Raw genomic sequence first — 22,062 nt, 5'->3', positions numbered from 1 at the left:
TCGATGGTGATTTGAAAGGAGTTTTGAACAGGACCTCTTTGGAACACAGGCCTCCTCCTCCACTTGGAACAAAACATCACCATTATATCCACACACCACAGATGCTCGATGGTGATTTGAAAGGAGTTTTGAACAGGACCTCTTTGGAACACAGTCTCCTCTACCATTTGGAACAAAACATGATCATTCCATCCACACACCACAGATGCTCGATGGTGATTTAAAAGGAATTTTGAACAGGACCTCTTTGGAACACAGGCCTCCTCCACACTTGGAACAAAACATGATCATTCCATCCACACACCACAGATGTTCGATGGGGATTTAAAAGGAGTTTTGAACAGGACCTGAATGGAACACAGTCCTCCTCTACCACTTGGAACAAAACATGATCATTCCATCCACACACCACAGATGCTCGATGATGATTTGAAAGGAGTTTTGAACAGGACCTCAATGGAACACAGGCCTCCTCCTCCACTTGGAACAAAACATCACCATTATATCCTCACACAACAGATGCTCGATGGTGATTTGAAAGGAGTTTTGAACAGGACCTCTTGGAACACAGGCCTCCTCCTCCACTTGGAAAAAAACATCACCATTAAATCCTCACACCACAGATGCTCGATGGTGATTTGAAAGGAGTTTTGAACAGGACTTCTTTGGAACACAGGCCTCCTCCTCCACTTGGAACAAAACATCACCATTATATCCACACACCACAGATGCTCGATGGTGATTTGAAAGGAGTTTTGAACAGGACCTATTTGGAACACAGGCCTCCTCCTCCACTTGGAACAAAACATGATCATTCCATCCACACACCACAGATGCTCGATGGTGATTTGAAAGGAGTTTTGAACAGGACCTCAATGGAAAACAGGCCTCCTCCTCCACTTGGAACAAAACATCACCATTATATCCTCACACCACAGATGCTCGATGGTGATTTGAAAGGAGTTTTGAACAGGACCTCTTTGGAACACAGGCCTCCTCCACCCCTTGGAACAAAACATCACCATTATATCCTCACACCACAGATGCTCGATGGTGATTTGAAAGGAGTTTTGAACAGGACCTCTTTGGAACACAGGCCTCCTCCTCCACTTGGAACAAAGCATCACCATAATATCCACACACCACAGATGCTCGATGGTGATTTGAAAAGAGTTTTGAACAGGACCTCTTTGGAACACAGGCCTCCTCCTCCACTTGGAACAAAACATCACCATTATATCCTCACACCACAGATGCTCGATGGTGATTTGAAAGGAGTTTTGATCAGGACCTCTTTGGAACACAGGCCTCCTCCTCCACTTGGAACAAAACATCACCATTATATCCACACACCACAGATGCTCGATGGTGATTTGAAAGGAGTTTTGAACAGGACCTCTTTGGAACACAGGCCTCCTCCTCCACTTGGAACAAAACATCACCATTATATCCACACACCACAGATGCTCGATGGTGATTTGAAAGGAGTTTTGAACAGGACCTCTTTGGAACACAGGCCTCCTCCACCCCTTGGAACAAAAGATCCATCGTCCCTGGGTGGGCTCGAACCACCATCCTTTCGGTTAACAGCCGAACGCGCTAACCAATTGCGCCACAGAGACCGGCGGCAAGTCAGCCACTGGGTCAGGTTATAAAAAAGCACAATTGGACGTTTCCGGCAAAGACAAACTAGTTTTCCACTAGCGTAATGTGTACAGCGCGCTGAAAACCGAGAGCACCTGTTGGGAAGAGAGATAGCTAATAGATACGCCCAACGTGGGCTCGAACCCACGACCCTGAGATTAAGAGTCTCATGCTCTACCGACTGAGCTAGCCGGGCGGGTGCAAGGCTTTGCTTCGGGCTGGTTGCAGATTTTAACGGAGCCTCATATTTTGCGAATCGATTGGCCTCATGTCTGAGAGCCTGATAGGTTACAAGTTACTGGTGGCCTCCTTTTATGACCAAAACCCCCATTCGATCACAGTCAAAAGTTGGAAATGGGTATTTGAAAGGTGGTGATTTGAAAGGAGTTTTGAACAGGACCTCACTGGAACACAGTAGGGCATCGAGGAGGCCTCGATGGTGATTTAAAAGGAATTTTGAACAGGACCTCTTTGGAACACAGGCCTCCTCCACACTTGGAACAAAACATGATCATTCCATCCACACACCACAGATGCTCGATGGGGATTTGAAAGGAGTTTTAAACAGGACCTCTTTGGAACACAGGCCTCCTCCTCCACTTGGAACAAAACATCACCATTATATCCGCACACCACAGATGCTCGATGGGGATTTAAAAGGAGTTTTGAACAGGACCTCAATGGAACACAGTCCTCCTCTACCACTTGGAACAAAACATGATCATTCCATCCACACACCACAGATGCTCGATGGTGATTTGAAAGGAGTTTTGAACAGGACCTCAATGGAACACAGGCCTCCTCCTCCACTTGGAACAAAACATCACCATTATATCCTCACACCACAGATGCTCGATGCTGATTTGAAAGGAGTTTGAACAGGACCTCTTTGGAACACAGGCCTCCTCCTCCACTTGGAACAAAACATCACCATTATATCCACACACCACAGATGCTCGATGGTGATTTGAAAGGAGTTTTGAACAGGACCTCTTTGGAACACAGGCCTCCTCCTCCACTTGGAACAAAACATTACCATTATATCCTCACACCACAGATGCTCGATGGTGATTTGAAAGGAGTTTTGAACAGGACCTCTTTGGAACACAGGCCTCCTCCTCCACTTGGAACAAAACATCACCATTATATCCACACACCACAGATGCTCGATGGTGATTTGAAAGGAGTTTTGAACAGGACCTCTTTGGAACACAGGCCTCCTCCACCCCTTGGAACAAAACATCCATCGTCCCTGGGTGCGCTCGAACCACCATCCTTTCGGTTAACAGCCGAACGCGCTAACCAATTGCGCCACAGAGACCGGCGGCAAGTCAGCCAATGGGTCACGTTATAAAAAAGCACAATTGGACGTTTCCGGCAAAGACAAACAAGTTTTCCACTAGCGTAATGTGTACAGCGCGCTGAAAACCGAGACCACCTGTTGGGAAGAGAGATAGCTAATAGATACGCCCAACGTGGGGCTCGAACCCACGACCCTGAGATTAAGAGTCTCATGCTCTACCGACTGAGCTAGCCGGGCGGGTGCAGGGCTTTGCTTCGGGCTGGTCGCAGATTTTAATGGAGCCTCATATTTTGCGAATCGATTGGCCTCATGTCTGAGAGCTTGATAGGTTACAAGTTACTGGTGGCCTCCTTTTATGACCAAAACCCCCATTCGATCACAGTCAAAAGTTGGAAATGGGTATTTGAAAGGTGGTGATTTGAAAGGAGTTTTGAACAGGACCTCACTGGAACACAGTAGGGCATCGAGGAGGCCTCGATGGTGATTTAAAAGGAATTTTGAACAGGACCTCTTTGGAACACAGGCCTCCTCCACACTTGGAACAAAACATGATCATTCCATCCACACACCACAGATGCTCGATGGGGATTTAAAAGGAGTTTTGAACAGGACCTCAATGGAACACAGTCCTCCTCTACCACTGGGAACAAAACATGATCATTCCATCCACACACCACAGATTCTCAATGGTGATTTGAAAGGAGTTTTGAACAGGACCTCAATGGAACACAGGCCTCCTCCTCCACTTGGAACAAAACATCACCATTATATCCTCACACCACAGATGCTCGATGGTGATTTGAAAGGAGTTTTGAACAGGACCTCTTTGGAACACAGGCCTCCTCCTCCACTTGGAACAAAACATCACCATTATATCCACACACCACAGATGCTCGATGGTGATTTGAAAGGAGTTTTGAACAGGACCTATTTGGAACACAGGCCTCCTCCTCCACTTGGAACAAAACATCACCTTTATATCCTCACACCACAGATGCTCGATGGTGATTTGAAAGGAGTTTTGAACAGGACCTCTTTGGAACACAGGCCTCCTCCTCCACTTGCAACAAAACATCACCATTATATCCACACACCACAGATGCTCGATGGTGATTTGAAAGGAGTTTTGAACAGGACCTGAATGGAACACAGTCCTCCTATACCACTTGGAACAAAACATGATCATTCCATCCACACACCACAGATGCTCGATGGTGATTTGAAAGGAGTTTTGAACAGGACCTCTTTGGAACACAGGCCTCCTCCTCCACTTGGAACAAAACATCACCATTATATCCACACACCACAGATGCTCGATGGTGATTTGAAAGGAGTTTTGAACAGGACCTCTTTGGAACACAGTCTCCTCTACCATTTGGAACAAAACATGATCATTCCATCCACACACCACAGATGCTCGATGGTGATTTAAAAGGAATTTTGAACAGGACCTCTTTGGAACACAGGCCTCCTCCACACTTGGAACAAAACATGATCATTCCATCCACACACCACAGATGTTCGATGGGGATTTAAAAGGAGTTTTGAACAGGACCTGAATGGAACACAGTCCTCCTCTACCACTTGGAACAAAACATGATCATTCCATCCACACACCACAGATGCTCGATGATGATTTGAAAGGAGTTTTGAACAGGACCTCAATGGAACACAGGCCTCCTCCTCCACTTGGAACAAAACATCACCATTATATCCTCACACAACAGATGCTCGATGGTGATTTGAAAGGAGTTTTGAACAGGACCTCTTGGAACACAGGCCTCCTCCTCCACTTGGAACAAAACATCACCATTAAATCCTCACACCACAGATGCTCGATGGTGATTTGAAAGGAGTTTTGAACAGGACTTCTTTGGAACACAGGCCTCCTCCTCCACTTGGAACAAAACATCACCATTATATCCACACACCACAGATGCTCGATAGTGATTTGAAAGGAGTTTTGAACAGGACCTCTTTGGAACACAGGCCTCCTCCTCCACTTGGAACAAAACATTACCATTATATCCTCACACCACAGATGCTCGATGGTGATTTGAAAGGAGTTTTGAACAGGACCTCTTTGGAACACAGGCCTCCTCCTCCACTTGGAACAAAACATGATCATTCCATCCACACACCACAGATGCTCGATGGTGATTTGAAAGGAGTTTTGAACAGGACCTCAATGGAACACAGGCCTCCTCCACCCCTTGGAACAAAAGATCCATCGTCCCTGGGTGGGCTCGAACCACCATCCTTTCGGTTAACAGCCGAACGCGCTAACCAATTGCGCCACAGAGACCGGCGGCAAGTCAGCCACTGGGTCAGGTTATAAAAAAGCACAATTGGACGTGTCCGGCAAAGACAAACTAGTTTTCCACTAGCGTAATGTGTACAGCGCGCTGAAAACCAAGAGCACCTGTTGGGAAGAGAGATAGCTAATAGATATGCCCAACGTGGGGCTCGAACCCACGACCCTGAGATTAAGAGTCTCATGCTCTACCGACTGAGCTAGCCGGGCGGGTGCAAGGCTTTGCTTCGGGCTGGTTGCAGATTTTAACGGAGCCTCATATTTTGCGAATCGATTGGCCTCATGTCTGAGAGCCTGATAGGTTACAAGTTACTGGTGGCCTTCTTTTATGACCAAAACCCCCATTCGATCACAGTCGAAAGTTGGAAATGGGTATTTGAAAGGTGGTGATTTGAAAGGAGTTTTGAACAGGACCTCACTGGAACACAGTAGGGCATCGAGGAGGCCTCGATGGTGATTTAAAAGGAATTTTGAACAGGACCTCTTTGGAACACAGGCCTCCTCCACACTTGGAACAAAACATGATCATTCCATCCACACACCACAGATTCTCAATGGTGATTTGAAAGGAGTTTTGAACAGGACCTCAATGGAACACAGGCCTCCTCCTCCACTTGGAACAAAACATCACCATTATATCCTCACACCACAGATGCTCGATGGTGATTTGAAAGGAGTTTTGAACAGGACCTCTTTGGAACACAGGCCTCCTCCTCCACTTGGAACAAAACATCACCATTATATCCACACACCACAGATGCTCGATGGTGATTTGAAAGGAGTTTTGAACAGGACCTATTTGGAACACAGGCCTCCTCCTCCACTTGGAACAAAACATCACCTTTATATCCTCACACCACAGATGCTCGATGGTGATTTGAAAGGAGTTTTGAACAGGACCTCTTTGGAACACAGGCCTCCTCCTCCACTTGCAACAAAACATCACCATTATATCCACACACCACAGATGCTCGATGGTGATTTGAAAGGAGTTTTGAACAGGACCTGAATGGAACACAGTCCTCCTATACCACTTGGAACAAAACATGATCATTCCATCCACACACCACAGATGCTCGATGGTGATTTGAAAGGAGTTTTGAACAGGACCTCTTTGGAACACAGGCCTCCTCCTCCACTTGGAACAAAACATCACCATTATATCCACACACCACAGATGCTCGATGGTGATTTGAAAGGAGTTTTGAACAGGACCTCTTTGGAACACAGTCTCCTCTACCATTTGGAACAAAACATGATCATTCCATCCACACACCACAGATGCTCGATGGTGATTTAAAAGGAATTTTGAACAGGACCTCTTTGGAACACAGGCCTCCTCCACACTTGGAACAAAACATGATCATTCCATCCACACACCACAGATGTTCGATGGGGATTTAAAAGGAGTTTTGAACAGGACCTGAATGGAACACAGTCCTCCTCTACCACTTGGAACAAAACATGATCATTCCATCCACACACCACAGATGCTCGATGATGATTTGAAAGGAGTTTTGAACAGGACCTCAATGGAACACAGGCCTCCTCCTCCACTTGGAACAAAACATCACCATTATATCCTCACACAACAGATGCTCGATGGTGATTTGAAAGGAGTTTTGAACAGGACCTCTTGGAACACAGGCCTCCTCCTCCACTTGGAACAAAACATCACCATTAAATCCTCACACCACAGATGCTCGATGGTGATTTGAAAGGAGTTTTGAACAGGACTTCTTTGGAACACAGGCCTCCTCCTCCACTTGGAACAAAACATCACCATTATATCCACACACCACAGATGCTCGATAGTGATTTGAAAGGAGTTTTGAACAGGACCTCTTTGGAACACAGGCCTCCTCCTCCACTTGGAACAAAACATTACCATTATATCCTCACACCACAGATGCTCGATGGTGATTTGAAAGGAGTTTTGAACAGGACCTCTTTGGAACACAGGCCTCCTCCTCCACTTGGAACAAAACATGACCATTCCATCCACACACCACAGATGCTCGATGGTGATTTGAAAGGAGTTTTGAACAGGACCTCAATGGAACACAGGCCTCCTCCACCCCTTGGAACAAAAGATCCATCGTCCCTGGGTGGGCTCGAACCACCATCCTTTCGGTTAACAGCCGAACGCGCTAACCAATTGCGCCACAGAGACCGGCGGCAAGTCAGCCACTGGGTCAGGTTATAAAAAAGCACAATTGGACGTGTCCGGCAAAGACAAACTAGTTTTCCACTAGCGTAATGTGTACAGCGCGCTGAAAACCAAGAGCACCTGTTGGGAAGAGAGATAGCTAATAGATATGCCCAACGTGGGGCTCGAACCCACGACCCTGAGATTAAGAGTCTCATGCTCTACCGACTGAGCTAGCCGGGCGGGTGCAAGGCTTTGCTTCGGGCTGGTTGCAGATTTTAACGGAGCCTCATATTTTGCGAATCGATTGGCCTCATGTCTGAGAGCCTGATAGGTTACAAGTTACTGGTGGCCTTCTTTTATGACCAAAACCCCCATTCGATCACAGTCGAAAGTTGGAAATGGGTATTTGAAAGGTGGTGATTTGAAAGGAGTTTTGAACAGGACCTCACTGGAACACAGTAGGGCATCGAGGAGGCCTCGATGGTGATTTAAAAGGAATTTTGAACAGGACCTCTTTGGAACACAGGCCTCCTCCACACTTGGAACAAAACATGATCATTCCATCCACACACCACAGATGCTCGATGGGGATTTGAAAGGAGTTTTAAACAGGACCTCTTTGGAACACAGGCCTCCTCCTCCACTTGGAACAAAACATCACCATTATATCCGCACACCACAGATGCTCGATGGGGATTTAAAAGGAGTTTTGAACAGGACCTCCATGGAACACAGTCCTCCTCTACCACTTGGAACAAAACATGATCATTCCATCCACACACCACAGATGCTCGATGGTGATTTGAAAGGAGTTTTGAACAAGACCTCAATGGAACACAGGCCTCCTCCTCCACTTGGAACAAAACATCACCATTATATCCTCACACCACAGATGCTCGATGGTGATTTGAAAGGAGTTTGAACAGGACCTCTTTGGAACACAGGCCTCCTCCTCCACTTGGAACAAAACATCACCATTATATCCACACACCACAGATGCTCGATGGTGATTTGAAAGGAGTTTTGAACAGGACCTCTTTGGAACACAGGCCTCCTCCTCCACTTGGAACAAAACATTACCATTATATCCTCACACCACAGATGCTCGATGGTGATTTGAAAGGAGTTTTGAACAGGACCTCTTTGGAACACAGGCCTCCTCCTCCACTTGGAACAAAACATCACCATTATATCCACACACCACAGATGCTCGATGGTGATTTGAAAGGAGTTTTGAACAGGACCTCTTTGGAACACAGGCCTCCTCCAGCCCTTGGAACAAAACATCCATCGTCCCTGGGTGGGCTCGAACCACCATCCTTTCGGTTAACAGCCGAACGCGCTAACCAATTGCGCCACAGAGACCGGCGGCAAGTCAGCCACTGGGTCACGTTATAAAAAAGCACAATTGGACGTTTCCGGCAAAGACAAACTAGTTTTCCACTAGCGTAATGTGTACAGCGCGCTGAAAACCGAGACCACCTGTTGGGAAGAGAGATAGCTAATAGATACGCCCAACGTGGGGCTCGAACCCACGACCCTGAGATTAAGTGTCTCATGCTCTACCGACTGAGCTAGCCGGGCGGGTGCAGGGCTTTGCTTCGGGCTGGTCGCAGATTTTAATGGAGCCTCATATTTTGCGAATCGATTGGCCTCATGTCTGAGAGCTTGATAGGTTACAAGTTACTGGTGGCCTCCTTTTATGACCAAAACCCCCATTCGATCACAGTCAAAAGTTGGAAATGGGTATTTGAAAGGTGGTGATTTGAAAGGAGTTTTGAACAGGACCTCACTGGAACACAGTCCTCCTCTACCACTTGGAACAAAACATCACCATTATATCCACACACCACAGATGCTCGATGGTGATTTGAAAGGAGTTTTGAACAGGACCTCTTTGGAACACAGGCCTCCTCCTCCACTTGGAACAAAACATTACCATTATATCCTCACACCACAGATGCTCGATGGTGATTTGAAAGGAGTTTTGAACAGGACCTCTTTGGAACACAGGCCTCCTCCTCCACTTGGAACAAAACATCACCATTATATCCACACACCACAGATGCTCGATGGTGATTTGAAAGGAGTTTTGAACAGGACCTCTTTGGAACACAGGCCTCCTCCAGCCCTTGGAACAAAACATCCATCGTCCCTGGGTGGGCTCGAACCACCATCCTTTCGGTTAACAGCCGAACGCGCTAACCAATTGCGCCACAGAGACCGGCGGCAAGTCAGCCACTGGGTCACGTTATAAAAAAGCACAATTGGACGTTTCCGGCAAAGACAAACTAGTTTTCCACTAGCGTAATGTGTACAGCGCGCTGAAAACCGAGACCACCTGTTGGGAAGAGAGATAGCTAATAGATACGCCCAACGTGGGGCTCGAACCCACGACCCTGAGATTAAGTGTCTCATGCTCTACCGACTGAGCTAGCCGGGCGGGTGCAGGGCTTTGCTTCGGGCTGGTCGCAGATTTTAATGGAGCCTCATATTTTGCGAATCGATTGGCCTCATGTCTGAGAGCTTGATAGGTTACAAGTTACTGGTGGCCTCCTTTTATGACCAAAACCCCCATTCGATCACAGTCAAAAGTTGGAAATGGGTATTTGAAAGGTGGTGATTTGAAAGGAGTTTTGAACAGGACCTCACTGGAACACAGTAGGGCATCGAGGAGGCCTCGATGGTGATTTAAAAGGAATTTTGAACAGGACCTCTTTGGAACACAGGCCTCCTCCACACTTGGAACAAAACATGATCATTCCATCCACACACCACAGATGCTCGATGGGGATTTAAAAGGAGTTTTAAACAGGACCTCAATGGAACACAGTCCTCCTCTACCACTTGGAACAAAACATGATCATTCCATCCACACACCACAGATTCTCAATGGTGATTTGAAAGGAGTTTTGAACAGGACCTCAATGGAACACAGGCCTCCTCCTCCACTTGGAACAAAACATCACCATTATATCCTCACACCACAGATGCTCGATGGTGATTTGAAAGGAGTTTTGAACAGGACCTCTTTGGAACACAGGCCTCCTCCTCCACTTGGAACAAAACATCACCATTATATCCACACACCACAGATGCTCGATGGTGATTTGAAAGGAGTTTTGAACAGGACCTCTTTGGAACACAGGCCTCCTCCTCCACTTGGAACAAAACATCACCTTTATATCCTCACACCACAGATGCTCGATGGTGATTTGAAAGGAGTTTTGAACAGGACCTCTTTGGAACACAGGCCTCCTCCTCCACTTGCAACAAAACATCACCATTATATCCACACACCACAGATGCTCGATGGTGATTTGAAAGGAGTTTTGAACAGGACCTGAATGGAACACAGTCCTCCTATACCACTTGGAACAAAACATGATCATTCCATCCACACACCACAGATGCTCGATGGTGATTTGAAAGGAGTTTTGAAAAGGACCTCAATGGAACACAGGCCTCCTCCTCCACTTGGAACAAAACATCACCATTGTATCCTCACACCACAGATGCTCGATGGTGATTTGAAAGGAGTTTTGAACAGGACCTCTTTGGAACACAGGCCTCCTCCTCCACTTGGAACAAAACATCACCATTATATCCACACACCACAGATGCTCGATGGTGATTTGAAAGGAGTTTTGAACAGGACCTCTTTGGAACACAGTCTCCTCTACCATTTGGAACAAAACATGATCATTCCATCCACACACCACAGATGCTCGATGGTGATTTAAAAGGAATTTTGAACAGGACCTCTTTGGAACACAGGCCTCCTCCACACTTGGAACAAAACATGATCATTCCATCCACACACCACAGATGTTCGATGGGGATTTAAAAGGAGTTTTGAACAGGACCTGAATGGAACACAGTCCTCCTCTACCACTTGGAACAAAACATGATCATTCCATCCACACACCACAGATGCTCGATGATGATTTGAAAGGAGTTTTGAACAGGACCTCAATGGAACACAGGCCTCCTCCTCCACTTGGAACAAAACATCACCATTATATCCTCACACAACAGATGCTCGATGGTGATTTGAAAGGAGTTTTGAACAGGACCTCTTGGAACACAGGCCTCCTCCTCCACTTGGAAAAAAACATCACCATTAAATCCTCACACCACAGATGCTCGATGGTGATTTGAAAGGAGTTTTGAACAGGACTTCTTTGGAACACAGGCCTCCTCCTCCACTTGGAACAAAACATCACCATTATATCCACACACCACAGATGCTCGATGGTGATTTGAAAGGAGTTTTGAACAGGACCTCTTTGGAACACAGGCCTCCTCCTCCACTTGGAACAAAACATTACCATTATATCCTCACACCACAGATGCTCGATGGTGATTTGAAAGGAGTTTTGAACAGGACCTCTTTGGAACACAGGCCTCCTCCTCCACTTGGAACAAAACATCACCATTATATCCACACACCACAGATGCTCGATGGTGATTTGAAAGGAGTTTTGAACAGGACCTCTTTGGAACACAGGCCTCCTCCACCCCTTGGAACAAAACATCCAGCGTCCCTGGGTGGGCTCGAACCACCATCCTTTCGGTTAACAGCCGAACGCGCTAACCAATTGCGCCACACAGACCAGCGGCAAGTCAGCCACTGGGTCAGGTTATAAAAAAGCACAATTGGACGTTTCCGGCAAAGACAAACTAGTTTTCCACTAGCGTAATGTGTACAGCGCGCTGAAAACCGAGACCACCGGTTGGGAAGAGAGATAGCTAATAGATACGCCCAACGTGGGGCTCGAACCCACGACCCTGAGATTAAGAGTCTCATGCTCTACCGACTGAGCTAGCCGGGCGGGTGCAAGGCTTTGCTTCGGGCTGGTCGCAGATTTTAACGGAGCCTCATATTTTGCGAATCGATTGGCCTCATGTCTGAGAGCCTGATAGGTTACAAGTTACTGGTGGCCTCCTTTTATGACCAAAACCCCCATTCGATCACAGTCGAAAGTTGGAAATGGGTATTTGAAAGGTGGTGATTTGAAAGGAGTTTTGAACAGGACCTCACTGGAACACAGTAGGGCATCGAGGAGGCCTCGATGGTGATTTAAAAGGAATTTTGAACAGGACCTCTTTGGAACACAGTCCTCCTCCACACTTGGAACAAAACATGATCATTCCATCCACACACCACAGATGCTCGATGGGGATTTAAAATGAGTTTTGAACAGGACCTCAATGGAACACAGTCCTCCTCTACCACTTGGAACAAAACATGATCATTCCATCCACACACCACAGATGCTCGATGGTGATTTGAAAGGAGTTTTGAACAGGACCTCAATGGAAAACAGGCCTCCTCCTCCACTTGGAACAAAACATTACCATTATATCCACTTGGAACAAAACATCACCATTATATCCTCACACCACAGATGCTCGATGGTGATTTGAAAGGAGTTTTGAACAGGACCTCTTTGGAACACAGGCCTCCTCCTCCACTTGGAACAAAACATCACCATTATATCCACACACCAAAGGTGCTCGATGGTGATTTGAAAGGAGTTTTGAACAGGACCTCTTTGGAACACAGGCCTCCTCCTCCACTTGGAACAAAACATTACCATTATATCCACTTGGAACAAAACATCACCATTATATCCTCACACCACAGATGCTCGATGGTGATTTGAAAGGAATTTTGAACAGGACCTCTTTGGAACACAGGCCTCCTCCTCCACTTGGAACAAAACATCACCATTATATCCACAAACCACAGATGCTCGATGGTGATTTGAAAGGAGTTTTGAACAGGACCTCTTTGGAACACAGGCCTCCTCCACCCCTTGGAACAAAACATCCATCGTCCCTGGGTGGGCTCGAACCACCATCCTTTCAGTTAACAGCCGAACGCGCTAACCAATTGCGCCACAGAGACCGGCTGCAAGTCAGCCACTGGGACCTCTTTGGAACACAGGCCTCCTCCACACTTGGAACAAAACATGATCATTCCATCCACATCCTCTTTGGAACACAGGCCTCCTCCTCCACTTGGAACAAAACATCACCATTATATCCACACACCACAGATGCTCGATGGTGATTTGAAAGGAGTTTTGAACAGGACCTCAATGGAACACAGGCCTCCTCCTCCACTTGGAACAAAACATCACCATTATATCCTCACACCACAGATGCTCGATGGTGATTTGAAAGGAGTTTTGAACAGGACCTCTTTGGAACACAGGCCTCCTCCTCCACTTGGAACAAAACATCACCATTATATCCACACACCACAGATGCTCGATGGTGATTTGAAAGGAGTTTTGAACAGGACCTCTTTGGAACACAGGCCTCCTCCTCCACTTGGAACAAAACATTACCATTATATCCTCACACCACAGATGCTCGATGGTGATTTGAAAGGAGTTTTGAACAGGACCTCTTTGGAACACAGGCCTCCTCCTCCACTTGGAACAAAACATCACCATTATATCCACACACCACAGATGCTCGATGGTGATTTGAAAGGAGTTTTGAACAGGACCTCTTTGGAACACAGGCCTCCTCCACCCCTTGGAACAAAACATCCAGCATCCCTGGGTGGGCTCGAACCACCATCCTTTCGGTTAACAGCCGAACGTGCTAACCAATTGCGCCACAGAGACCAGCGGCAAGTCAGCCACTGGGTCAGGTTATAAAAAAGCACAATTGGACGTTTCCGGCAAAGACAAACTAGTTTTCCACTAGCGTAATGTGTACAGCGCGCTGAAAACCGAGACCACCTGTTGGGAAGAGAGATAGCTAATAGATACGCCCAACGTGGGGCTCGAACCCACGACCCTGAGATTAAGAGTCTCATGCTCTACCGACTGAGCTAGCCGGGCGGGTGCAAGGCTTTGCTTCGGGCTGGTCGCAGATTTTAACGGAGCCTCATATTTTGCGAATCGATTGGCCTCATGTCTGAGAGCCTGATAGGTTACAAGTTACTGGTGGCCTCCTTTTATGACCAAAACCCCCATTCGATCACAGTCGAAAGTTGGAAATGGGTATTTGAAAGGTGGTGATTTGAAAGGAGTTTTGAACAGGACCTCACTGGAACACAGTAGGGCATCGAGGAGGCCTCGATGGTGATTTAAAAGGAATTTTGAACAGGACCTCTTTGGAACACAGTCCTCCTCCACACTTGGAACAAAACATGATCATTCCATCCACACACCACAGATGCTCGATGGGGATTTGAAAGGAGTTTTAAACAGGACCTCTTTGGAACACAGGCCTCCTCCTCCACTTGGAACAAAACATCACCATTATATCCGCACACCACAGATGCTCGATGGGGATTTAAAAGGAGTTTTGAACAGGACCTCCATGGAACACAGTCCTCCTCTACCACTTGGAACAAAACATGATCATTCCATCCACACACCACAGATGCTCGATGGTGATTTGAAAGGAGTTTTGAACAAGACCTCAATGGAACACAGGCCTCCTCCTCCACTTGGAACAAAACATCACCATTATATCCTCACACCACAGATGCTCGATGGTGATTTGAAAGGAGTTTGAACAGGACCTCTTTGGAACACAGGCCTCCTCCTCCACTTGGAACAAAACATTACCATTATATCCTCACACCACAGATGCTCGATGGTGATTTGAAAGGAGTTTTGAACAGGACCTATTTGGAACACAGGCCTCCTCCTCCACTTGGAACAAAACATCACCATTAAATCCACACACCACAGATGCTCGATGGTGATTTGAAAGGAGTTTTGAACAGGACCTCTTTGGAACACAGGCCTCCTCCACCCCTTGGAACAAAACATCCATCGTCCCTGGGTGGGCTCGAACCACCATCCTTTCGGTTAACAGCCGAACGCGCTAACCAATTGCGCCACAGAAAACGGTGGCAAGTCAGCCACTGGGTCAGGTTATAAAAAAGCACAATTGGACGTTTCCGGCAAAGACAAAGTAGTTTTCCACTAGCGTAATGTGTAAAGCGCGCTGAAAACCGAGACCACCTGTTGGGAAGAGAGATAGCTAATAGACACGCCCAACGTGGGGCTCGAACCCACGACCCTGAGATTAAGAGTCTCATAATCTACCGACTGAGCTAGCCGGGCGGGTGCAGGGCTTTGCTTCGGGCTGGTCGCAGATTTTAACGGAGCCTCATATTTTGCGAATCGATTGGCCTCATGTCTGAGAGCCTGATAGGTTACAAGTTACTGGTGGCCTCCTTTTATGACCAAAACCCCCATTCGATCACAGTCAAAAGTTGGAAATGGGTATTTGAAAGGTGGTGATTTGAAAGGAGTTTTGAACAGGACCTCACTGGAACACAGTAGGGCATCGAGGAGGCCTCGATGGTGATTTAAAAGGAATTTTGAACAGGACCTCTTTGGAACACAGGCCTCCTCCACACTTGGAACAAAACATGATCATTCCATCCACACACCACAGATGCTCGATGGGGATTTAAAAGGAGTTTTGAACAGGACCTCAATGGAACACAGTCCTCCTCTACCACTTGGAACAAAACATGATCATTCCATCCACACACCACAGATGCTCAATGGTGATTTGAAAGGAATTTTGAACAGGACCTCAATGGAACACAGGCCTCCTCCTCCACTTGGAACAAAACATCACCATTATATCCTCACACCACAGATGCTCGATGGTGATTTGAAAGGAGTTTTGAACAGGACCTCTTTGGAACACAGGCCTCCTCCTCCACTTGGAACAAAACATCACCATTATATCCACACACCAAAGGTGCTCGATGGTGATTTGAAAGGAGTTTTGAACAGGACCTCTTTGGAACACAGGCCTCCTCCTCCACTTGGAACAAAACATTACCATTATATCCACTTGGAACAAAACATCACCATTATATCCTCACACCACAGATGCTCGATGGTGATTTGAAAGGAGTTTTGAACAGGACCTCTTTGGAACACAGGCCTCCTCCTCCACTTGGAACAAAACATCACCATTATATCCACAAACCACAGATGCTCGATGGTGATTTGAAAGGAGTTTTGAACAGGACCTCTTTGGAACACAGGCCTCCTCCACCCCTTGGAACAAAACATCCATCGTCCCTGGGTGGGCTCGAACCACCATCCTTTCGGATAACAGCCGAACGCGCTAACCAATTGCGCCACAGAGACCGGCTGCAAGTCAGCCACTGGGACCTCTTTGGAACACAGGCCTCCTCCACACTTGGAACAAAACATGATCATTCCATCCACATCCTCTTTGGAACACAGGCCTCCTCCTCCACTTGGAACAAAACATCACCATTATATCCACACACCACAGATGCTCGATGGTGATTTGAAAGGAGTTTTGAACAGGACCTCTTTGGAACACAGGCCTCCTCCACCCCTTGGAACAAAACATCCATCGTCCCTGGGTGGGCTCGAACCACCATCCTTTCGGTTAACAGCCGAACGCGCTAACCAATTGCGCCACAGAGACCGGTGGCAAGTCAGCCACTGGGTCAGGTTATAAAAAAGCACAATTGGACATTTCCGGCAAAGACAAACTAGTTTTCCACTAGCGTAATGTGTACAGCACGCTGAAAACCGAGAGCACCTGTTGGGAAGAGAGATAGCTAACAGATACGCCCAACGTGGGGCTCGAACCCACGACCCTGAGATTAAGAGTCTCATGGTCTACCGACTGAGCTAGCCGGGCGGGTGCAAGGCTTTGCTTCGGGCTGGTTGCAGATTTTAACGGAGCCTCATATTTTGCGAATCGATTGGCCTCATGTCTGAGAGCCTGAGAGGTTACAAGTTACTGGTGGCCTTCTTTTATGACCAAAACCCCCATTCGATCACAGTCGAAAGTTGGAAATGGGTATTTGAAAGGTGGTGATTTGAAAGGAGTTTTGAACAGGACCTCACTGGAACACAGTAGGGCATCGAGGAGGCCTCGATGGTGATTTAAAAGGAATTTTGAACAGGACCTCTTTGGAACACAGGCCTCCTCCACACTTGGAACAAAACATGATCATTCCATCCACACACCACAGATGCTCGATGGGGATTTAAAAGGAGTTTTGAACAGGACCTCTTTGGAACACAGGCCTCCTCCTCCACTTGGAACAAAACATCACCATTATATCCTCACACCACAGATGCTCGATGGTGATTTGAAAGGAGTTTTGAACAGGACCTCTTTGGAACACAGGCCTCCTCCTCCACTTGGAACAAAACATTACCATTATATCCTCACACCACAGATGCTCGATGGTGATTTGAAAGGAGTTTTGAACAGGACCTCTTTGGAACACAGGCCTCCTCCACCCCGTGGAACAAAAGATCCATCGTCCCTGGGTGGGCTCGAACCACCATCCTTTCGGTTAACAGCTGAACGCGCTAACCAATTGCGCCACAGAGACCGGTGGCAAGTCAGCCACTGGGTCAGGTTGTAAAAAAGCACAATTGGACGTTTCCGGCAAAGACAAAATAGTTTTCCACTAGCGTAATGTGTACAGCGCGCTGAAAACCGAGAGCACCTGTTGGGAAGAGAGATAGCTAATAGATACGCCCAACGTGGGGCTCGAACCCACGACCCTGAGATTAAGAGTCTCATGCTCTACCGACTGAGCTAGCCGGGCGGGTGCAAGGCTTTGCTTCGGGCTGGTTGCAGATTTTAACGGAGCCTCATATTTTGCGAATCGATTGGCCTCATGTCTGAGAGCCTGATAGGTTACAAGTTACTGGTGGCCTTCTTTTATGACCAAAACCCCCATTCGATCACAGTCGAAAGTTGGAAATGGGTATTTGAAAGGTGGTGATTTGAAAGGAGTTTTGAACAGGACCTCACTGGAACACAGTAGGGCATCGAGGAGGCCTCGATGGTGATTTAAAAGGAATTTTGAACAGGACCTCTTTGGAACACAGGCCTCCTCCACACTTGGAACAAAACATGATCATTCCATCCACACACCACAGATGCTCGATGGGGATTTGAAAGGAGTTTTAAACAGGACCTCTTTGGAACACAGGCCTCCTCCTCCACTTGGAACAAAACATCACCATTATATCCGCACACCACAGATGCTCGATGGTGATTTGAAAGGAGTTTTGAACAGGACCTCTTTGGAACACAGGCCTCCTCCTCCACTTGGAACAAAACATCACCATTATATCCACACACCACAGATGCTCGATGGTGATTTGAAAGGAGTTTTGAACAGGACCTCTTTGGAACACAGGCCTCCTCCACCCCTTGGAACAAAAGATCCATCGTCCCTGGGTGGGCTCGAACCACCATCCTTTCGGTTAATAGCCGAACGCGCTAACCAATTGCGCCACAGAGACCGGCGGCAATTCAGCCACTGGGTCAGTTTATAAAAAAGCACAATTGGACGTTTCCGGCAAAGACAAACTAGTTTTCCACTAGCGTAATGTGTACAGCGCGCTGAAAACCGAGAGCACCTGTTGGGAAGAGAGATAGCTAATAGATACGCCCAACGTGGGCCTCGAACCCTCGAGTCGATTGGCCTCATGTCTGAGAGCTTGATAGGTTACAAGTTACTGGTGGCCTCCTTTTATGACCAAAACCCCCATTCGATCACAGTCGAAAGTTGGAAATGGGTATTTGAAAGGTGGTGATTTGAAAGGAGTTTTGAACAGGACCTCACTGGAACACAGTAGGGCATCGAGGAGGCCACGATGGTGATTTAAAAGGAATTTTGAACAGGACCTCTTTGGAACACAGGCCTCCTCCACACTTGGAACAAAACATGATCATTCCATCCACACACCACAGATGCTCGATGGGGATTTGAAAGGAGTTTTAAACAGGACCTCTTTGGAACACAGGCCTCCTCCTCCACTTGGAACAAAACATCACCATTATATCCGCACACCACAGATGCTCGATGGGGATTTAAAAGGAGTTTTGAACAGGACCTCAATGGAACACAGTCCTCCTCTACCACTTGGAACAAAACATGATCATTCCATCCACACACCACAGATGCTCGATGGTGATTTGAAAGGAGTTTTGAACAGGACCTCAATGGAACACAGGCCTCCTCCTCCACTTGGAACAAAACATCACCATTATATCCTCACACCACAGATGCTCGATGGTGATTTGAAAGGAGTTTTGAACAGGACCTCTTTGGAACACAGGCCTCCTCCTCCACTTGGAACAAAACATCACCATTATATCCACACACCACAGATGCTCGATGGTGATTTGAAAGGAGTTTTGAACAGGACCTCTTTGGAACACAGGCCTCCTCCTCCACTTGGAACAAAACATTACCATTATATCCTCACACCACAGATGCTCGATGGTGATTTGAAAGGAGTTTTGAACAGGACCTCTTTGGAACACAGGCCTCCTCCACCCCTTGGAACAAAACATCCATCGTCCCTGGGTGGGCTCGAACCACCATCCTTTCGGTTAACAGCCGAACGCGCTAACCAATTGCGCCACAGAGACCGGCGGCAAGTCAGCCACTGGGTCACGTTATAAAAAAGCACAATTGGACGTTTCCGGCAAAGACAAACAAGTTTTCCACTAGCGTAATGTGTACAGCGCGCTGAAAACCGAGACCACCTGTTGGGAAGAGAGATAGCTAATAGATACGCCCAACGTGGGGCTCGAACCCACGACCCTGAGATTAAGAGTCTCATGCTCTACCGACTGAGCTAGCCGGGCGGGTGCAGGGCTTTGCTTCGGGCTGGTCGCAGATTTTAATGGAGCCTCATATTTTGCGAATCGATTGGCCTCATGTCTGAGAGCTTGATAGGTTACAAGTTACTGGTGGCCTCCTTTTATGACCAAAACCCCCATTCGATCACAGTCAAAAGTTGGAAATGGGTATTTGAAAGGTGGTGATTTGAAAGGAGTTTTGAACAGGACCTCACTGGAACACAGTAGGGCATCGAGGAGGCCTCGATGGTGATTTAAAAGGAATTTTGAACAGGACCTCTTTGGAACACAGGCCTCCTCCACACTTGGAACAAAACATGATCATTCCATCCACACACCACAGATGCTCGATGGGGATTTAAAATGAGTTTTGAACAGGACCTCAATGGAACACAGTCCTCCTCTACCACTTGGAACAAAACATGATCATTCCATCCACACACCACAGATTCTCAATGGTGATTTGAAAGGAGTTTTGAACAGGACCTCAATGGAACACAGGCCTCCTCCTCCACTTGGAACAAAACATCACCATTATATCCTCACACCACAGATGCTCGATGGTGATTTGAAAGGAGTTTTGAACAGGACCTCTTTGGAACACAGGCCTCCTCCTCCACTTGGAACAAAACATCACCATTATATCCACACACCACAGATGCTCGATGGTGATTTGAAAGGAGTTTTGAACAGGACCTCTTTGGAACACAGGCCTCCTCCTCCACTTGGAACAAAACATCACCATTATATCCTCACACCACAGATGCTCGATGGTGATTTGAAAGGAGTTTTGAACAGGACCTCTTTGGAACACAGGCCTCCTCCTCCACTTGGAACAAAACATCACCATTATATCCACACACCACAGATGCTCGATGGTGATTTGAAAGGAGTTTTGAACAGGACCTCTTTGGAACACAGGCCTCCTCCTCCACTTGGAACAAAACATCACCATTATATCCACACACCACAGATGCTCGATGGTGATTTGAAAGGAGTTTTGAACAGGACCTCTTTGGAACACAGGCCTCCTCCACCCCTTGGAACAAAAGACCCATCGTCCCTGGGTGGGCTCGAACCACCATCCTTTCGGTTAACAGCCGAACGCGCTAACCAATTGCGCCACAGAGACCGGCGGCAAGTCAGCCACTGGGTCAGGTTATAAAAAAGCACAATTGGACGTTTCCGGCAAAGACAAACTAGTTTTCCACTAGCGTAATGTGTACAGCGCGCTGAAAACCGAGAGCACCTGTTGGGAAGAGAGATAGCTAATAGATACGCCCAACGTGGAGCTCGAACCCACGACCCTGAGATTAAGAGTCTCATGCTCTACCGACTGAGCTAGCCGGGCGGGTGCAAGGCTTTGCTTCGGGCTGGTTGCAGATTTTAACGGAGCCTCATATTTTGCGAATCGATTGGCCTCACGTCTGAGAGCCTGATAGGTTACAAGTTACTGGTGGCCTTCTTTTATGACCAAAACCCCCATTCGATCACAGTCGAAAGTTGGAAATGGGTATTTGAAAGGTGGTGATTTGAAAGGAGTTTTGAACAGGACCTCACTGGAACACAGTAGGGCATCGAGGAGGCCTCGATGGTGATTTAAAAGGAATTTTGAACAGGACCTCTTTGGAACACAGGCCTCCTCCACACTTGGAACAAAACATGATCATTCCATCCACACACCACAGATGCTCGATGGGGATTTGAAAGGAGTTTTAAACAGGACCTCTTTGGAACACAGGCCTCCTCCTCCACATGGAACAAAACATCACCATTATATCCGCACACCACAGATGCTCGATGGGGATTTAAAAGGAGTTTTGAACAGGACCTCAATGGAACACAGTCCTCCTCTACCACTTGGAACAAAACATGATCATTCCATCCACACACCACAGATGCTCGATGGTGATTTGAAAGGAGTTTTGAACAGGACCTCAATGGAACACAGGCCTCCTCCTCCACTTGGAACAAAACATCACCATTATA

At 47.2% G+C, this 22,062-nt stretch overlaps 19 non-coding genes across 19 annotated transcripts; all 19 read right to left on the bottom strand.

The window, feature by feature from the left end:
• Nucleotides 1–1,548: 1,548 nt before the first annotated feature.
• On the bottom strand, nucleotides 1,549–1,622 carry trnan-guu (transfer RNA asparagine (anticodon GUU)). The gene has a single exon. It is a non-coding gene; the product is annotated as a tRNA-Asn (tRNA).
• Nucleotides 1,623–3,111: 1,489 nt separating this feature from the next.
• On the bottom strand, nucleotides 3,112–3,184 carry trnak-cuu (transfer RNA lysine (anticodon CUU)). The gene has a single exon. It is a non-coding gene; the product is annotated as a tRNA-Lys (tRNA).
• A 1,994-nt stretch (nucleotides 3,185–5,178) lies between these two features.
• On the bottom strand, nucleotides 5,179–5,252 carry trnan-guu (transfer RNA asparagine (anticodon GUU)). Its single transcript has one exon. It is a non-coding gene; the product is annotated as a tRNA-Asn (tRNA).
• Nucleotides 5,253–5,398: 146 nt separating this feature from the next.
• On the bottom strand, nucleotides 5,399–5,471 carry trnak-cuu (transfer RNA lysine (anticodon CUU)). Its single transcript has one exon. It is a non-coding gene; the product is annotated as a tRNA-Lys (tRNA).
• Nucleotides 5,472–7,360: 1,889 nt separating this feature from the next.
• Nucleotides 7,361–7,434, bottom strand: trnan-guu (transfer RNA asparagine (anticodon GUU)). Its single transcript has one exon. It is a non-coding gene; the product is annotated as a tRNA-Asn (tRNA).
• A 146-nt stretch (nucleotides 7,435–7,580) lies between these two features.
• On the bottom strand, nucleotides 7,581–7,653 carry trnak-cuu (transfer RNA lysine (anticodon CUU)). Its single transcript has one exon. It is a non-coding gene; the product is annotated as a tRNA-Lys (tRNA).
• A 1,051-nt stretch (nucleotides 7,654–8,704) lies between these two features.
• Nucleotides 8,705–8,778, bottom strand: trnan-guu (transfer RNA asparagine (anticodon GUU)). The gene has a single exon. It is a non-coding gene; the product is annotated as a tRNA-Asn (tRNA).
• Nucleotides 8,779–9,563: 785 nt separating this feature from the next.
• On the bottom strand, nucleotides 9,564–9,637 carry trnan-guu (transfer RNA asparagine (anticodon GUU)). Its single transcript has one exon. It is a non-coding gene; the product is annotated as a tRNA-Asn (tRNA).
• A 2,318-nt stretch (nucleotides 9,638–11,955) lies between these two features.
• Nucleotides 11,956–12,029, bottom strand: trnan-guu (transfer RNA asparagine (anticodon GUU)). The gene has a single exon. It is a non-coding gene; the product is annotated as a tRNA-Asn (tRNA).
• Nucleotides 12,030–12,175: 146 nt separating this feature from the next.
• On the bottom strand, nucleotides 12,176–12,248 carry trnak-cuu (transfer RNA lysine (anticodon CUU)). The gene has a single exon. It is a non-coding gene; the product is annotated as a tRNA-Lys (tRNA).
• A 1,005-nt stretch (nucleotides 12,249–13,253) lies between these two features.
• trnan-guu (transfer RNA asparagine (anticodon GUU)) lies at nucleotides 13,254–13,327 on the bottom strand. The gene has a single exon. It is a non-coding gene; the product is annotated as a tRNA-Asn (tRNA).
• Nucleotides 13,328–14,203: 876 nt separating this feature from the next.
• On the bottom strand, nucleotides 14,204–14,276 carry trnak-cuu (transfer RNA lysine (anticodon CUU)). The gene has a single exon. It is a non-coding gene; the product is annotated as a tRNA-Lys (tRNA).
• Nucleotides 14,277–16,491: 2,215 nt separating this feature from the next.
• trnan-guu (transfer RNA asparagine (anticodon GUU)) lies at nucleotides 16,492–16,565 on the bottom strand. Its single transcript has one exon. It is a non-coding gene; the product is annotated as a tRNA-Asn (tRNA).
• Nucleotides 16,566–16,801: 236 nt separating this feature from the next.
• On the bottom strand, nucleotides 16,802–16,875 carry trnan-guu (transfer RNA asparagine (anticodon GUU)). Its single transcript has one exon. It is a non-coding gene; the product is annotated as a tRNA-Asn (tRNA).
• A 1,071-nt stretch (nucleotides 16,876–17,946) lies between these two features.
• trnak-cuu (transfer RNA lysine (anticodon CUU)) lies at nucleotides 17,947–18,019 on the bottom strand. The gene has a single exon. It is a non-coding gene; the product is annotated as a tRNA-Lys (tRNA).
• Nucleotides 18,020–18,651: 632 nt separating this feature from the next.
• Nucleotides 18,652–18,725, bottom strand: trnan-auu (transfer RNA asparagine (anticodon AUU)). Its single transcript has one exon. It is a non-coding gene; the product is annotated as a tRNA-Asn (tRNA).
• Nucleotides 18,726–19,786: 1,061 nt separating this feature from the next.
• trnan-guu (transfer RNA asparagine (anticodon GUU)) lies at nucleotides 19,787–19,860 on the bottom strand. Its single transcript has one exon. It is a non-coding gene; the product is annotated as a tRNA-Asn (tRNA).
• Nucleotides 19,861–20,006: 146 nt separating this feature from the next.
• Nucleotides 20,007–20,079, bottom strand: trnak-cuu (transfer RNA lysine (anticodon CUU)). Its single transcript has one exon. It is a non-coding gene; the product is annotated as a tRNA-Lys (tRNA).
• Nucleotides 20,080–21,131: 1,052 nt separating this feature from the next.
• On the bottom strand, nucleotides 21,132–21,205 carry trnan-guu (transfer RNA asparagine (anticodon GUU)). Its single transcript has one exon. It is a non-coding gene; the product is annotated as a tRNA-Asn (tRNA).
• Between the last annotated feature and the right edge of the window lie 857 nt (nucleotides 21,206–22,062).

Source organism: Rhinichthys klamathensis, unplaced genomic scaffold (assembly GCF_029890125.1).
Source record: "Rhinichthys klamathensis goyatoka isolate OS25496 unplaced genomic scaffold, OSU_Roscu_1.1 h1tg000001l_1, whole genome shotgun sequence".
In the NCBI taxonomy this organism is placed as follows: domain Eukaryota; kingdom Metazoa; phylum Chordata; class Actinopteri; order Cypriniformes; family Leuciscidae; genus Rhinichthys; species Rhinichthys klamathensis.
The sequence above is the reverse complement of the archived record's forward strand: the minus strand, read 5'-3'. Positions and strand labels throughout refer to the sequence as shown.